Source organism: Pogoniulus pusillus, chromosome 26 (genome assembly GCF_015220805.1).
Source record: "Pogoniulus pusillus isolate bPogPus1 chromosome 26, bPogPus1.pri, whole genome shotgun sequence".
NCBI lineage: Eukaryota > Metazoa > Chordata > Aves > Piciformes > Lybiidae > Pogoniulus > Pogoniulus pusillus.
Genome location: NC_087289.1, coordinates 9,965,908 through 9,982,190, shown reverse-complemented (window position 1 = coordinate 9,982,190; position 16,283 = coordinate 9,965,908). Strand labels below are relative to the sequence as shown.

The following is a 16,283-nucleotide window of genomic DNA, read 5'->3' as shown; positions in this document are numbered from 1 at the left end:
TATGGTAGAGATACTGGGATAAACAGGAGGTGGGTGTTGTAGTTCCAGCACTACAGTACTGTTTCACAGGGTTTTTTTGCTTTTAAACCCCCCACATTTTGGCAAGTAAAGCTGTTGTGGTTTTTGTTTGATTTTTAAAAAACCTGATTCTCTCTCTTTTCATTTTGCTGCTGGCAAAAATATGAGCTCATTTGTTTAAAGATAAAACTGCTGCAGTTTCTCTTGGAAATCATAATTTGGGCACAAAGAGCTACATCTCATAAAATAAACCATGGTTCCCATGATATACTGAACTGAGTACAGAGTGATTGTGATTCATTTGGCTCTATGGGGAGCCTGAGGGCAGCCTTCCTGTGCTTTTGAGGTTGTAACCGAGAGGCCAGAGCCAGGCTCTGTGCATGGTAGGAAGCTGAGAGGCAATGAACACAAAATTATAGAGGTTTAGATTGAATTTAGGAGAAGAATCTTATTATTAGGTGAATTGAGCAGATTTAGCCAAGGAGGCAGCATTCATCTGTGGAGATCATTCAAAACCTGATTGAACAGCTCTGTGCAACTATGACAGCAGATTTGGATCATGATCTAGCATTTTAAGGTTGGACCAGATGATTCTTGAGGTCCCTTCCAATATGGTATTTTTTTGTCTTGCTAGTCATTTTTTTTCTGTTGTTTGGGGGTTTGGGTTTTTTTGGAGGGGCAGGGAGTTGTGGTTGATTTGTTTATTTTTATTGCTTGTTTGTTAGTTTTTGTTGGGGGTTTTTGTAGTTTTCTTCTTTTTTCTTTCACTTTTTTCCCCAAAACCTGGTGCACCTGTATAAACTTGCTTTCAACCTACCTGAGTATAGCACAAGGCAAAGCAACCTTTTGGCTTGGTTTTTTTTCCCTTGTCTTTGCAGTGAAGATGATGTGCTTAACATTAGATATTATAGCAGGAATCCAATAGGTACAACATAACATGGCAACTTCCTGAGTCCTTAAATATCAGACACGGTTCACATAAACTACATTTGACAGAATTTCCAAAATACTGTTCTCATTAGACTGTTGGAAAGTAAGTCAGATAACTTATTCTTGACAATAAAAGTTGAGAATAGGGAAAATAAACCACTGGTTTTCCCTAGCCAGATATGGCAGATTTTGTAATGCACATCACAACTGCTGTAGAGGTGCAGTGTCTGGTATCAGTGGTGAGTGATGTTGTTTGGAAGGAGAATTCAAAGTGTGAAGGGTAAGTTGTAAATATAAAGCAATGTGTTAATGGAAAAAAACCAGTTGCTTGTGGCTTGCATGTCCTGAACTCCTTCTCCCCCCAGATATATACACACACTGTATTATGCTACAGTTATAAAACATCTTACTGTACCTGTTTGCCTCTTGACTACCCATTTAGCTTCAGGTAGAGAAGTGTGAGGAGGTAAAATCAATGGGCTATGAAGATGTTTCTTTCCATTTCAGGTGTCTGTGCATATCATTGCTAATACAATGTACTTAAGAGTTTGTAAGCAATCAGTTTCAGCAGAGCAAGTTACAGTGAGACTAGATGAATAGGTTCTTTGATATTGGTTCACATTGGTGGTGTCTTGGTGTAATTTGCACCTTGTGTGTAACAAGGAGTACAGATGCATCTGAAGAGTGGGTGATTTCCCACTGCTAGAAAGGTAAGTGCTGTGTTTGTCCCTATAGCAGAGATTTTGTCAATTTAAATATCCAGATAGTGATACTTGGTGTAAGTCATATCTTAAAAGATTTAATGGAATTGTTCATTTTGATGCTGGAGATGACTTTAGAGTAGGAAGTGTTTCAAAATGAAAATGATTGTCCAAGGAGATTTCTCTTTCAAGTCTATGAATAAAAGGAGGAGGGGGGTCTGAAAAGAAGGCCTGCTGATATGAGTCTATTTTAAGCAATAGACCATTGAGAACAATGACGATGCCTTCAGCCTAGAATATACTCTTTCAAGCAGACTGGCAGCCTGTAGAATGGCTTTGGCCATTTGCCATCTGCATCTTAAGAATGACTGCTAAAGGATATTACACTAGTAGCTAAAAACTGGGCACCATGCATGTCAAATGTCTCACTTTGGTGCTGAATTATTTTCTCTGAATGTGATGGAAAACACTCATTTTTTTCTGGACATATTTTTAATGGCATTCTGATTCTGCAAAAATATGGCAAGGAAACCCAAGAAAGAAGTGGTATGGCACCCTCCAATAACAGGCAAGGACCAGAAACTCCTTTGTTCTCTTTTCCCAATTTATCACCATTATGCATTTCTTGCTTTGAGCTTTATACTCTAAGAACATTGTTCCATAGCTGGGTGGGGCTCTGAGCATCTGTTTACTGTGTCTTCCAAGATGATATTACAGACCCCTCAATATGAAAATTGGCATGTAGCTTGCAAGCTTCTATCAAAAAAATTCACATTCCAATTCCTAGTTCAGGGGTGCTCTGATTACTCAGTAGCTTTTAATTAGGAGAATCTCCAGATGTAGTGTGATGTTCAGGAATAGTGCTGCCTTCTTTTTATCAGGTTTTTTCTTGCAGCATAGAAAAAATCAAAATGTAGCACTACAGAGGAAGGCAGTGACACTGTGTGTTCTGCCACAGATGTAGGTGGTTAGATGGAGGAAGAGGCTAAAGACATTATCAAACCTCAGCTTGAGTTAATTAGTATAATTATCTGTTTGCCATCCTTAACACTGTTATCAGTTAGAGGACATCCTCAGAAGTAGCTAAGGTGGAGTGAAGATAGTGTCCCAAACTTTGCTGGTTAGAGTCTCAGGAGCTCTGTGTGAAAGGTAAGGAAGGTCAAATTGTGATTCTTCCTGTCATCTGAATTCTAGGTACTATTCAAAAAGGAATAAAGATGTCTGGAGGTAAAAGAGTGTAATACTCTAAAGCATTCAAAGAGCAAAAGAAAATAGGCTGTACTCTGCCATTTTTGAAATCTAGGGAGGAAGAAAATATAAATATAGGCTGCATTGTATGTTTTGGTATTTTTATGCAATTTTTGGTCTGCTGCACAGTCAGATTCTTGGCATACCACAAAGTCAGACTAATTGCTAAAATCATAAATATCCACAGTTTCAAGCTGCTTGCTAAAGTTATCTTGTTAAATCTTTATAAAAGTCAAGAAGTAAGAAAATCTAGCTCATTCTTCCCAAATTCTCCTCTAATGACATTGTTGTTCTAATAAAGTGATTAGACCTCCTTATCCCAGCTAGGGATGCTGCTAAACGAAGTTGAAATACCCATCTTGCTGGGATTATCCTTCAGGCACAATTTAAATGACCCACCAGCAAATATATCTGCTTTAACTTGACATTTGTTGTCCTTGCTGCTTTCTCCTACTAGTTCTATGAAAGACTCTAATTTTCCCCTTGGAGTCATGAATAGCATTTAAAATAAAATAAAATCTGTTTTTATTCTTAGCAATGACATTTTTGCTGATGAGCCCTCCGCTTTCTTTTGCTTACAAACCTTAAATTGTATGCTGCTTTGACAGCATTTTTATGCTTGGAAGTATGCAGCTACACCATCACACTTCAAGAAATTGACTGTTCAGAGCCAGATTGTTGTCTTGCTCCATGCACTGGTGCCCAGTATGAAAGTGAAGCAGACCAATGAAAAGCTATTTATTATATAACAGTATCTTCAGGCCTGTGCCAGCTTGAGGTCTTCTATTTTACTTAGTTTCTTTCTTTAGTCTGCACGTTGTGTTTTGCTTAAAAGCTAATTTAATCACCCTTAGTTTTAAAAGCTTTGGCCACAGGGAGTAAAAATGCTAATATCCCAAGACAATATAAACTGAAATGAGAATTGATGAAAATACTAAACCACCCCTTCTGCCACCCAATAAAATGTAGTGAAGCAGTTCTACCTCTTATGTGGTCTTTGTTGAACCCCTTCTTCTTCACTGTACTTCAGCTCTTGCTCATTCAGGCCAGCACCTCCAGTTGCTGCTCAGTACTTCTCCTTTTGCCCATCCTTTAACATAAAAAAAAAAAGAGAAGTTTTTCCTATGAAATTGGCATGTATTTCTCTCTACCAGTCTCAGCTATGGATTTGGTTATCCTGATTAGAATTAAAGCCCATGCACTGCTAGAACTAGCACAAAGAGATCAAGTGGGATTCTAAGTCATGTGTTTTCCTTTAAATTGCAATCACAGAGGTGTGTTTGAAATTAAAAGGATTAATAACATATTCTTCACACTGGCCTGCATTAGGACAGGTAAATCAGATACAAGCTGTGCTTTAAAGAAAACGTAAGCTCGCTACAAACAACCCCCTCAATTTATCCACTTCAATCTGTTTTTTTTCACTGGCATAACTTCTGCTCTATGCAACAAATGGGTAGCACTGACAGAAGCAGATACTATTTTGATGAAATTCTGGTGCCCTATTAGATTTGAAATGATCTTTTAGTGCTTGTACTTTTTGATTTCCTTTATAATAGCTTTCTTGAGTATGTGTCTGGAAAACAATGAGGAATTAAAGCTACCAAATTACAGAACTTTACTGAATGGACTTCATACCAGCTCATGTAAATGTTTTTCCTGTAAACCTATAATGTGACAAGGTATTAACAGATATCTTCTGGTCTATGCCAGTCACCTGAAGCTCCCTCTGAAATCAGACAGTTCACTGCTATCTTCTAATTCTTGAACCATATGCAGTCTTTTATGACAATGCAATAAAATTCATTCAGCTCTGGATTTCATTTCTGTGGTTGTTTTAAGACAGCAAGTTAGGTTTAATCAGCAGACTAGGTACAGATTTAAATGAAGGCTCTCATGTTGAGGACTTCCGTCTGGGCATAGCACATATGATGGGACAGAAAATACTACTGAAATAGTAAAAAGGGTACAGCATTTGGGTACTCTCCAAGCTTTTTAGATATTTAGGTCTCAGTTATGTAGGCGCAGGCCTCCTGATGGGACTTGCAAATTCTTGCAAGCATAACTTGGGCAGGTGCAAGGAGACCAGGCACTCTGTGACAGAACAAGAGGACACAGTCTCAAACTGTGCCAAGGCAGGTTTAGACTGGGTGTTAAGAAGAAGTTCTTCATGGAAAGAGTGATCGGCATTGGAATGGGCTGCCCAGGGCGGTGGTGGAGTCACCATCCCTACAGGTGTTTAAGAAGAGGCTGGATGAGGCACTTAGTGCCATGGTTTAGTTAATTAGAATGGTTAGGTGATAGGCTGGACTCCATGACCTTAGAGGTCTTTTCCAACCTGGTTAATTCTGTGATTCTGTGAACAATCCTGCTGTAGTGTGATCTGTGGATAACATTCCTCTGTGACTCTGTAAAAGCCACAGGGTCCTGAAATGGAAATAGCTGATGGTCCATTGCTGTTCACCTGGCTCTGTCACAAAAGCAAACTCTACCAACCACTTGCAGTGCCATAAACTGAACTCCTCTGCTCAGATCTGTATTGGCAGGTCTTGCTGTGTCAATGGAAGAATGCAACCAATGACTTCAGTTACAGCTTCCTAATAGGTACACAGAGGCCTGAGTAATTCTGTCACTGCTCATAGAATAGTTTTGATATAATTACATTTTTTTCAAATGAAACTTTTGTTGTTTGTTTTCTTCACCAGTCCCCATCTGAGTTAAAACTGAAATGACCTTCATTCTGTTGATTTATGTGAAAACTGAAGCACCATTTTATCAGGTTTTGATTTAATTAGCCTGCTTCAGGGAAAGGATTAACATAGCATGTATAGCCCCCGTTTGAAATGTACTCAGTACTGTATAATAAGGGAGTTGGTGCCAAACAAACAGCCGGGCCCTGCTCGGGAGAGCTTACATTCTGGTGGCAACAAACAAAAATATACAATAAATACAAACAGAACAGCATGGGGCCATTGCAATTGGTACTAAAGAGAAATTAAATTCTTCTGTTCCTGCAACATTTTTTTTCTGCTATCAAAGTGCCTCAGAATTGTAATTTATTGTTAGTATAGACAGTCTCTTGATACCCTTCCCTTTCTAACCACAGCTCCTTTTCCAATATTATGAATATTCAGCAGATATTTTATTATTTTCTTATAAGAATCTTGTTATAATTTCACCTCCAAGTCACAGAATCTCTCCATAACTGATGTCCATATGGTCACTTCATTCATACTTTTCATTTAATTAAATTCCTTTATAGGGAGGCATTGCACTGGGCATAGGCTTTAGTGACTCTCCTGATGGATCACTGGGCAAAGCCTCCACTCATTAGGACTTTGATTGGAATGCAGTTTTAATTACTTACTAGTTATGAAAAATAATCACAAACTACATCAGGAAAGCAGTGTTAGACAGCTTCTCAAAAACTTTAAAAAAGAAAGTGTGAAGAGGTGTCCAGAAGCCAGTTAGGCTGACAGTTGACTTTCTTTTTTATATTTTCTCCCTAATTATAAGGAACAGTAAATGTATTTAGGCAACACTCTTACTATTTTTTCACTCTTCTGACAGCAAACTTGTTGGGCTGAATCCTTCCTGCAATGTCCAGGCTTTTTCAGTGTCTTGTCAGAGATAAGATGATTGTTTGGAAAAGCAGTGATGATAGGGATCTGTAATTACTTGTGACTGATGAGCATACCTGACATTGTTTCCTGGTTTCCACTGATACTTTCAGGAGTTAAGAGCAAAACAGACAATTTCTTCTGCTGGCACTGTATATATTTCATGTTCAAGATGCTGCTTGCTGGGAGGTTTTGGGCAGGATTGCTATACCACAGTGTGAAAATATTAGCAAACACAATTCATGTCTGGGGAGCAGTCTGTTAAATGTTTCTATCTTTCAAGTTGGTACAGTTAAGAGTAAAGAGAAAATGAGTCCTGTGAGACAGAGAGCTCTTTCAGATGTCAGTCCTCCAATTAACTCTGTAAGGGCAAATCAGAGCATCTTTGAGTAAAGGCCATCTATCTTTTTCTCCTAATCTAAGTGGTGGCAATATAATTATTTTGAGTGGTGAAAGAACAACAATCTCTCTCCTTTTTGGGGGGAGCTTGTAGTCTTAATTCAAAAGTGCTGCTAAAGCAAAAGAAGAACTGGGCCCTCTAGAAGGTTTAGTTACTTTAAGATGAGCAATTAAACCATATGAGATTTTAAAGCATCTGTGAAGTTTTGAAAATGTGAACTAGCCAAAATAAGGCTGAAGTTTTGGAACTCAAGTAGCCACAAACAAGCTTTCAAATCTATCACTAACCCTCAAACTCCCCCTATCTGTATAGCTTAAATGAAATACTGTTCTCTGGAAGGGTGAGAGGATAATACTTAGTTTAACTGCACTTTATTTTGTACTTCACAAAATGATCAGTTGCAAGACAATCATTAAAATCATAGCCTCTAACTTACTGTCCTTTGAAGTAAATTACACGTTACAAGATATCAGACCAAATGGAATGTGTCTGAGCCACTGGGGTTTCTTAAGTTGTCTCTTATTTTGCTAGGCCTGCTGCTTTTAAATAAAGTGGTTTCACTTAGGGAAGAAAATCAACTCTTGGTTTTGGTTTAAAAAAAAAAAAGGTATTTTATTTTCTTGCTAAATACTGACAATAGTGCAGGTCCTGATGAAATCAACCAATGAGCTGTCTCTTTCCTATTGTCCCCACAATCTCCTTCAGCAGTTACCTCTTTTGTTCAAAAACAACTGGAGGTCAGGTTATGTGAAGAAACCCCGTGATGAGGTAAATGACCAAGACCCAGAAAAGCCGGGAGCAGTGAAGTCTGTAGTGTTCCTCCTCCATTTGCAGCAAATTACCTATCCCAGCTTCAAACCTCAATGGGGGTGGATATAAATTGTTTTTTATTTAGTCTTAATGTTGTGTTTGCCACCCTACCTGTGCTTTGAGTATTTGCTGGAAGTGTGAACCCAGCATGCTGCCAAATGACCACTTGCAATGCCTTATCTTCAGTTCTTGTTCTAGTTTTAGTGTCAGCCAGCCTAGATTAGAAAATGAATGCTGTGTTGAACACGAGGTGGAGAAACCTAGAGAGGGGGGAAAGTCTGTCTGGAGAATAGCAATGCATGTATCTCATGGTAAAAAGGCATAAGAAGATCTGAAACTGCCAGGCTTTGGTGAAAAATTGGATAGTTATAAAAGAGGTTATATTCTATAAGCAAGATTAAAGGAAATTAAATTGGAGGATTAAGGCTTGGGTTCTGCACTCTTATTTTCTGTTTCAATTCACAAACGCCTTCTAAAGCCCATCACTGATTGTTCTCTAAATAATTTACAAAAATAAGAGGCAGGTTTTCTTCTCCATTATATCTGGTTATAAGCTCCAGCATAGGAACTGTTTCTCATGGTGTGCTGTGGAGTTGATTATCTCCACTCATTTATGTCTCTTGAATATGTTTGTCTATGAACATCTTGATAGGTGCACGCTGAACTGTTTTAATAAATGAAAATTAACTGTTAGGAACCCCCCATCTGGATCTTATCAAGTTAGTGACAAAACACTGTGCTTCTGGTAATGCATGAAAATGTCCATAGCAGGCTCAAGGACTTCAGGACAATTGGTGGTTACTTCCCATATCAACATTTTGATTAACAGTAACATTATAGAAGTTGTTTATTAAAAGTAGTTTTTTGAAAGACAGTTTCCTGTGGCCAGTCTGAGCATGGGGGTGACTCTTCAATAAATCAGCATGACATTTTTCATATTCATATGAGGATGAGGAGACCAACTTCCACCATAGGTCATGTGGTCCATACAAACAACATGGTTTGATACTTAAAAAAAACACAAAACACACTATGTACAGACGCCTGGGAATTATGATTTGCAGCTTAGGATATGACTTCCCTGAATAGAAGGGAAAAGGCTGAGGAAGTCCACTGCAGGAATGCAGTGATAAGAAATGATGAACTACTGTTTCATTTCAATATGATAAATTTCAAAGTTAAAAGAAAATATACTTCTGTTAAGTAGGGAGTCATATCCTTTATAAAGCAATCCTCCTTTAAGCTTGGACAAAAAAGTCAGAACTGCTGCTTTTGCTAGTTATTCTACTTTGTCTTTAAGTGAGTCAAGGAATAAAAACAAACTCCAGGCTAGCTGCAGAACCACACAATTTCTTTTGCATCACTATGCACTACCTAAACAGTAGTTTGACATGAATTAGCCATTCTTCCAATTGTATAAAGCATGTGTCCTTAAATGCCTTTCTTAGGCACTATTTCACCTCTTCTGGAATGATGAATAATTAATTAATAGAATCTTTTTGGTTGGGAGAAAAGTTTAAGATCACCAAGTCTACGCATTATGGAACTGTTTGAATATGGAGCATCACTTTTTGTTTAGTTATCTTTTTCTAAGTACTTGGGGAAGCACAGAATCACATAAATATTCAGGTTGGAAAAGACCCTCACAATTGCCAAGTCCAAGCACTATCCCTATTCTACAAGGTTCACCCTAAACCTGTATCCCCAAGCACCACATCCAAATGACCTTTAAACACATCCAGGGGTGGTGACTCAACCACCTCCCTGGGCAGCTCCAGGCCATAAGAAGGCCTTCAAGGCATAATTTTGTAATCTTTTCACTTTGGCAATGCTGCACTGCCCTACACTCACCCGGTCCCAGTAGTGGGCAGAACATACTGAGCAGAACTGCAGTTCTATTAGGGAGGTGTACTGAAGCAGGCATGTTCAGTGCTTAGGATGTTTGATACATAGCAGCTACAGCAAGTTTTGTATGATGCATTTAATATCTTCATTCTTTAGAAGCTATTGCTATTAGCAGTCCTGATAGGGATATAGCACTCTGACTTGGTGGTTTGTTGGTTTTGTCTTTTTTTTGGTTTATAGTGTACTTCTCCAAATTCATTATTTAAAAGGTCATTTTTCAAGGTCACTAAAATAACCACTCTTGGCAGCAGTTCCTGTCTGTTCATTTTAGTTTTCTTGCTGAATCATGAATTAGTTCTGTAAAATACATATATTTAATTAATTCTTCAGCATAAAAACCAGAGACTGCTTATAAAAAGGAATCTTAGATCTACAAAGTATGTTTGGCAGATGTTTTTAACAGTTTTAGTTTCTTGTTTCTCTAGGTGGGGTTTCTGTTACTTAAATGTGTGGTGTCTTCAGCCTAGGTAAGGAAGCAAGAATTGACATTCCAGGCATACCTACAAGTAGTCTTGGTCTCAGTAGCTTTCTTGATTAAATACCACAGGAGTGGACAATAAGGGGCAGGACTATAGGTTCAAATGACAGTTTGAATGTCCTCCTCCTGCAGTGGAATAAATAGTCCTGCCAAATACAGTGATTCATGTCCTCCAGCAAGGACTAGAGAACATCACCTTTCATAGTGTCAGTCTATAGAGGTGTGAACTAGGCCAGGAGGGTTGGGATTTTTTGGTTTGGTTGGTTGGGTTTTTTGGTTTGGTTGTTGTTTTTTTAAAATGTTTTATTGTTTGACGGATGAATTCTTCTAAAAAATGAGATTTTAATATTAGTACCTCTAATACGTGACCTGAAAAGGCAGCGTCTTAGTCAGCTTACTAGCAGTACCACAAGATGGCACTTTTGCTTCACAGAACTGCTGAAGCTCTATCACTTAGCAGGCTGGTAAAAAAACAAAGCAACAAACCCAAGTCTAAACTATAGAAGAGAAGAAAGCTTAGTCTTGTGAACAGCAATTTAAAGTAAGCAGCTAAAACCATCATATGGATTCTTTTCAACCTAGCCTTTTCATAAAGCAGAAACTCCTGCTTTATTTCGTGTCTCAAGACTGACTTAATGTCAGTAAAATCTCTTCAAGCTTAACATTGAACTTTTTCTCTGTTTCTGTGAACATTTCTAAATTGCCTGAAGTACTTTTGATAAGGCAATATGTGTATAAGTACCTCAGTGCACTATTTCCTTTCAGAGAAGTGTTATGGAAGGTTTATTTGATTGTCTTGCATTTGTTCCTGGTCATGTCCTTTATTTTGCAAAATGTAATTGCTTGGATTGCAGGGTTTTTTCATAGTGTAAATCTGCATCACATTTTATGAATGCTGGGGCATCATCTGTCTATTTGTGGCTCAATTTTGGAGTGTGTGGTCCTGATTCAGTATAAAAAGTATTTTTATCTCCTTGCCAGTTGACTAAGATTTTCCCTTTGGTTATCCTCTGTACTGTGGAAAGTGAATGCTTCCTTCTCCTGATGCCTCTAATGAATCATAGAATAGAATCATAGAATCAACCAGGTTGGAAGAGACCTCCAAGATCATCCAGTCATCCTTGGCAAAAATGTTGGAGAAAGGGAAGAACTATAAGAACCACACCAGGAAGATAAACATTTAGGTAGCAAAGGTAGTCTGGTTTTAGCAAAAGGGCAATGAAACCTTAGATTTCAATGTCATTTTGCTGTTGCTCAGTAACTAATTGTGAGAGTCTGATCCTCTCTCTTGTTAATCAACAAAGATAAAGATTGCATCATCTCTCCTTAATCTTGTTACTTCTGGGACTCAGACTCGGTGCTTGGCCCAAAAGCTCCCTTGACACTAATAGACCCATCTAGGAATTTTTTACTAAGCTACAGTAGGAGTACTAGACTCCAGTCAGTTTTCTGGTTACCAGATGCGTTTGGACCCTTGCATGAAAGTATGCATGGTCATATCTGGTGCTCTGATATGCTGTTGGAGACTATTTCTCTGCTGCACTCTTAGCTCACACTTCTGCCACACTGTGGACCACTGAACCTCTGAAGTGGTTCACAGCTGCAGCAAGGAAGTGGCAAAACCTGTTCTGAACTTAAGTCTTAGCCTTTCACATGGAATAAGTATGAATGGCTTAAGTAAAACAAGAAAAGTCAAGTCTATACTCTGTTGGGTTTGTTAGTCACACCATACAGTCATACCTCTAACCTGCAGGTGGTCTAGAAAAGAGAATATATGAAGGAGCAGAGTTCTACTGTGCTCTTGCAGTACAAGAGAAAATAGTGAATAAAACTGGATGAATCACGCTTTGAGTCAATGTATTTGTACACCTAAATGCCTGACAGATTACTTTCTTTGGGCGAGAAAAGTATGCCTCCAGTTGCAATTGCTTTATTTCTGCTGCTTCTTAATGTTGGAAAAACTGCTGTATTAATGAGGACTGTAGATTAGTTCACCTGCTCTTCAGTGATTGCATTGCTCTGTGCTTTCTGAAATTGCTTTCAGAGCTATAGCAGCCCAACCAAACTTTCCCATTAATTCTTTATTAGCGAAAGCTACTTCTGTTATAAATGGCTGAAATCTGGGTCTGTGGCTGCTGGTATGCATACTATATGCATGGAAGACTTTCAAAAGGCTTTGTTTTCTGCCATCTCTGCAGTAGCTGTTAGGATGCCTTTTTTTTAATAGTAGTTTAGTTTTTATCATCCAGTAGGGAAAAAAAAAAATCTTCATTTCCTAATTGTTTGTGGAGTGTGGGGTTTTTTCCTTCCCATGGGGAGGAATAGATCATAAACGTGCTTCTGGGAAATGCTTCTTGACATACTTCCTCCTCTTAAAAGGAACCTTTCTTTAATCAATTCCCTTAGGGTAAATAAAACTAACCCTGGCTTCAGACAGTGAAATTTCACAGGCTGCCTTTGAAGACAGCTGAGCACCGTAACTTGTGTGGTAGCATCCTGGACTACAGGACAAAGTGTAGATTGAGGACAGAATGGACAGGAGAACGAAATCATTAATCAGTATTGAGGAAATTCCTTTTTATAAGGAGACAGTATTGTCATGGGACTGAATTCAAGATATGTGTGGACATGAAGAGGCTTTGTGGAAGTAACATTAATTGTAGCACTTCGGACACCTTTAAAACTGCACTTACGGTTCCTGATCCGATCCTGCTGTCAGATGTGATGTTCATTCCCACAGAGCTGTGCTGGGAAGACTTGTGGGTCCTGCTTCGCTCTGGGTGAACTTTACTGCTCGCACTGCTACTTTCAGGTGGTGGGTATGTGACTCGACAGTACGTGACTCGTACATGCACAAACCCCGCATGTCCCCAGGTGTCACCAGAAAGTCGTTAAGGCCTGCACACCAGTCTATCTGCCAGGTGTCGTCAATCTAGACCCTGAGGCAGGGAAAACGCTCAAGTGTCGCAGGAGCTGCAGGCTCTGCGATCGAATGCAGGTGCCGGCCTCGCTCGGAACCTGCAGGACCTGTTGCCATAACCCGTTAAAAACTTTCTACGTATTGCCTCTCCCTACCTTCTCTGGGACTAGGGTCGCCTCTTCTTGCTTCGGCCCCGGCTGAGTGGGGAGGGAGGGAGCCCCGGGCAAGCCCGGCCCGTCCGCTCGCGGCGGCGGGAGCAGCCCTCGGCGCAGGTGGGCAACTCTCGAGGCAGACAAGCCCCGGTGCTCCGAAGCCGGAGCCAAAGCAGGGCATCGCGCCCGCAGGGCCCAGCCCGCCGCAGGGCTGAGGGCCGCTTTACCGCGCTGCCTCTTGCCGGTCGCAGCGACCGGTTCCACGGCGCTCGGGGAGCGCACGCTCCCCGCTTTACGGCTGCTGAAAACCTCCCCGGGCGAGCGCGGGGCAGCCGTACGGCGCCGGGGCCCGGGGCGGCCAGGTAACGGCGCGGCGGCGCGAGCAGGAGGGGGCGGGCTGCGGCGCCGGGGCGGGCGGGTCCCGCCGGGGAAGCGCGGGGCAGCTGTGTACCGGCATCCCCTCTGTGGGCAGCGGGCCGGGCTGCGGAGCCCCGCTGTCAGCCAGCGGGTAGCGAGGGCAGACTCTGGCAGAGCCAGGCAGTTTGGTGGGCGTTGCTTTCTAAAAGTAACCGAACTCTTTGGAAAAAAAAAGAAGTAGCTCCGAGCCGTCCCGGCTGCTCCTCCCCGCTGTGAGGTGAGCGGGAAGCGCGTCCCGTGCGGGCGCCAATTGCTGCGGAGCTGCCAGCTGCTAATGAGCCCTGATTGACGCCGCCCGGCAGCGCGGTGCCCGGGAGCCGCCACGCTTGCTCTTTGCCGGCCGGGTAGGAGGTTCCTGGCTGGAGTACGCTACAGTTTGCAATAGAACAGGTAAATCTGCATTGCAAATGTGTTCTACATACTTCTGCTCAGTTGCCTTCTCCCCCTCTTCGTTCCTAGCGTCGAGCTGAGCTACTCAGGGTATTCAGTTTGCTTTCTCTTCACTCAGCTGCGATGAGAAATTAGACACAAGCGTTGCCGTGGCAAAATTTAGGAACTGAATTATGTGTTGAATTAGGTATTAGCTCCTGGAGGCCTTTAAACACTGAAAAAAGAATCCCCAGTACACAACGATATGTTACATCTGGAAAACTTTCTGCAAGCCATCGAAACAGTGAGCTGGGCGAAAACGCTCTTGCCTCTCCTTCACTTCGTGTCCGCTCAGGTTATCAGAAACACAAATTAGTAATGTCATGGGGTTCAGTGTAGGATAAGGCTGTAATCCTGCTGTGTGATCCACGGTAGCTTGGCTTCTCTGTCCACGTGGAGCTTTCGGTAGGTTGCTGTATGCTAAGTCTCTATTAAATAAAGTGAGATGGCCTCAAAATTGTGATTAAAATGTGTTCTGGAAAGGCCGTGGAATTGACACTTCAAACAGCGCTGGGGCATCTTGCTGACTTCAGCTGAAATGTGCAGCATTGCTGCTGACTCATCTAGACAGAAATATTCAGGGAAGAAGGGGAAGAATTTAGATTTTACCCATGTATGAACAGCCCTTTTCATGTTGGTTTATTTATGACTTGGTATATACTTGCTGCATTTAGAGGCAGTTTTATTTGTTCAGTGGTTAGCATATGGAAAGCATTAGATGACTGAAACTGTAACAAACCCGGAGCCTTGTGTATCAAGCTATGCTATATGTGTTTAGAATTTTAGTCTAAAGAAGTCTTGTGTGAGTCCCAGTGCCCGGGGAGGTGGTGGAGTCGCCGTCCCTGGGGCTGTTCAAGGCAGGATTGGACGTGGCACTTGGTGCCATGGTCTAGCCTTGAGCTCTGTGGTAAAGGGTTGGACCTGATGATCTGTGAGGTCTCTTCCAACCCTGATAATACTGTGATACTGTGATAATTCAGCACTGATCTCCAGTATTGTCAAAAGATTGAAGACTATCTCCTCAATTTTGGGCTTGGATAACGTTCCTAGTAGATATTTTAACTGTTTAATAGTCTACCATAAAGTTAATCATCTGAAACAAGCGAAAAATGATCTTTTCTAGCAGACCTTCTGCAGGTTGTTTTTTTCAGCTGGAGTTTTTAAACTAAGAGCTGTAGAGCTGTTTACTTAACTTTTTATTAAAGAAACAATCCTGCAGAGAATGCTTTCCTTCAAGTTTCATCAGTATTTTTTCTTGATTGTTCAAGCAAATCCAGAATAGGGCTACAAAGATGATCAGAAGGCTGAAAACACCACTCCTCTGAAGACAGGCTGAAAGAATCAGGGTTGTTCATCTTAGAGAAGAGAAGGGTCTTGTGAGGTCTTATAGCTACATTTCAATGTCTGAAAGTGACCTACAAGGAGGTCTGGGGAAGGACTGTTTAGAAGGGCCTATGGAAATAGGACAAGGAGCAGGGTAGGTTTGGGTTGGACATGAGGAAGAAGTTCTTTGCAAAGAGAGGAGTAAAATACGAGAACAGGTTGCCCAGGGATGTGGTTGTTCCTGGAGACATTCAAGATCAGATTTGATGTGGCCATGGGCAATATGATCTATATAGTTGGAGGTGTCCCTTCTCACTGCAAGAGGTTTGGACAAGATGGTCTTTGAGGGTCCTTTCCAAGCCAATTCACAGTCTGTGAATCTGTGAAGTGTGTATCTAAACTTTACATTTTTTTCCATGTCCTTAGAGTGGTTTTATGTGGTTCAAGATGTTACCTGAGGCAATATTAACAGGCCCAATTGCTTGATAAAGAAGAGATACTTCTGCCTGTGCTAATGGGAGGCAATTTTGTTGGCTTTAAAGACATTGGTTTGGGTTGGTGCATAAAGAAGAAAAATTGATCCAGTGTTAAAAGTCTGGTCTAAGTGAATAAAAAGATGCTCATGGTTCATATAAATGTCACAAGCTGCAGATTTTTTCTGGTAGCACCTTCCAATAGTCATGCTGAATCGTATGCCTTCCCTCTTTGTTTATGTTCACAGCTGAAGTCTTAGCTTGTCAGTTACTGTCGTACATACCTGCAGTATTTTTTCCCCTTCTTAAATAACCTCCAGGCATGAATACAAACTAGACAAAAATAGACCTTTTAAAGTGCTTTTTTCTCACCTTTAATAAACAGCCTCATTTCAGAAGGGTAGTTGTTAGTGATATACGTGTAACCCTCCAGGGAATGTGTGCTGTAGATGTTCATTA

The 16,283-nt window shown here is 40.8% G+C and overlaps 1 long non-coding RNA gene across 4 annotated transcripts in view; it reads left to right on the top strand.

Annotated features, from left to right (window-relative positions):
- The window catches only part of LOC135186787 (uncharacterized), a 192,514-nt gene that overhangs the window by 15,943 nt on the left and 160,288 nt on the right, over positions 1-16,283 (top strand). Inside the window, exon 5 of one of the 4 annotated variants that reach the window (XR_010307098.1) lies at positions 2,710-2,793. The exons of the other annotated variants lie outside the window; for them this stretch is intronic. This is a non-coding gene — a long non-coding RNA (uncharacterized LOC135186787). Of the gene's footprint in view, positions 1-2,709; positions 2,794-16,283 lie in introns of those variants that run through there. 4 annotated transcript variants of the gene reach the window in all.